This window comes from Mauremys reevesii, unplaced genomic scaffold (genome assembly GCF_016161935.1).
Source record: "Mauremys reevesii isolate NIE-2019 unplaced genomic scaffold, ASM1616193v1 Contig157, whole genome shotgun sequence".
NCBI classification, from domain to species: Eukaryota; Metazoa; Chordata; order Testudines; family Geoemydidae; genus Mauremys; species Mauremys reevesii.
This window is the reverse complement of record NW_024100779.1, coordinates 93,140-94,396: the sequence shown is the minus strand read 5'-3', so window position 1 is coordinate 94,396 and position 1,257 is coordinate 93,140. Positions and strand designations below refer to the sequence as shown.

Here is a 1,257-nt window from a genome sequence, read left to right as displayed (position 1 = left end):
GACAGGAACAGACAGCCTAAAGCCAAAGCGGCCCCAGGGCAGGGGCAGGCTGCCTGTTGGACGAGGAGACCAGGTGGGGATAGGCGTTTTGGACAGGCCGTCCTCCCACAAAGGAGGAAGAGCCTGAGAAGAAGGCCAGGAAGAAGCTTACAAGCAGGAAAGAAGCAGAGCAGGCAGGCAGGCAGCTCCTTAGAGCCAAAGAAGGCACCGGTCCAAGCCCCCAAAAGCAGACTAGAGAGCAGATCAGCTGCAAAAGACCAGGGAAAGCCAAGAACACAGAGGAGACCCAAGTAAAGTTCCAGGAGCTGAGCTTTTTTGCTACAAGGAGGAACCTGTGACAAAGATACCTAGGGAAGTACAGGGCCTGTGGAAAAGAGCACCTCCAAAGGCCCAGACTGACAACTGCTTTCCCGAGAGTCTGCTTTGCAGTGCACTAAGCTCCAAGCAGCCCACTGTCGGTTTTCTGTTGTTTCAAACCAATCGCTCAGGGGAGAGCGAACGCAGTCCCCACTACGCCACAAACTATGCAGTTGAGTTTCCCGCATTTGGGAAATCGCAGGGGTCAGCACACTAAGCAGTGCAATGGATGAGCCTCATCCTGGGAAAACCACCTTGTGATCATCAATAACCAAACTTCCATACAAACGGACTTCACTAAAATAAGACAGGAGATCTACATCACTCACTTCACCTCTCTTCAAAGGAAAAAGGACTGTAAGCTGTCTAAACTCCTACCTGCCACATGGGGCCACAACTGCGTGATACCCCTAACCCACCGAGCAATATCGTCAATCTATCCAGCCACACACTCAGCCCAGAAGAACAGTCTGTCCTATCTCGGGACTCTCTTTCTGCCCTGCCACCCCCACCAACATGATACAGTTCTGCTCGATATGAAGCCTACTTTCGCCGCCTCCGACTCAAAGAATACTTCAGGACAACACTGAACAGCGCACTTCGTAAACAGTTACCCTCCCACCAACAGCACAAGAAGAAGAACTCCACGGACTCCTCCTGAGGGTCAAAGTGACAGTCTGGACCTATACATTGAATGCTTCAGCTGAAGTACACAGGCAGAAATTGTGGAAAAACAACATCGCTTTGCCTCACAACCTAAGTCGTGCAGAACGCAATGCCATCCACAGCCTCAGAAACCATCCTGACATTATAATCAAAGAGGTTGATAAAGGAGGTGCTGTTGTCATCATGAACAGGTCTGACTACCAAAAGGAGGCTGCCAGACAACTCTCCAATACC

The 1,257-nt window shown here is 50.8% G+C and overlaps 1 pseudogene; it reads right to left on the bottom strand.

Moving 5' to 3' along the window:
- Window positions 1-485: 485 nt before the first annotated feature.
- On the bottom strand, window positions 486-622 carry LOC120393158 (annotated as a pseudogene).
- Between the last annotated feature and the right edge of the window lie 635 nt (window positions 623-1,257).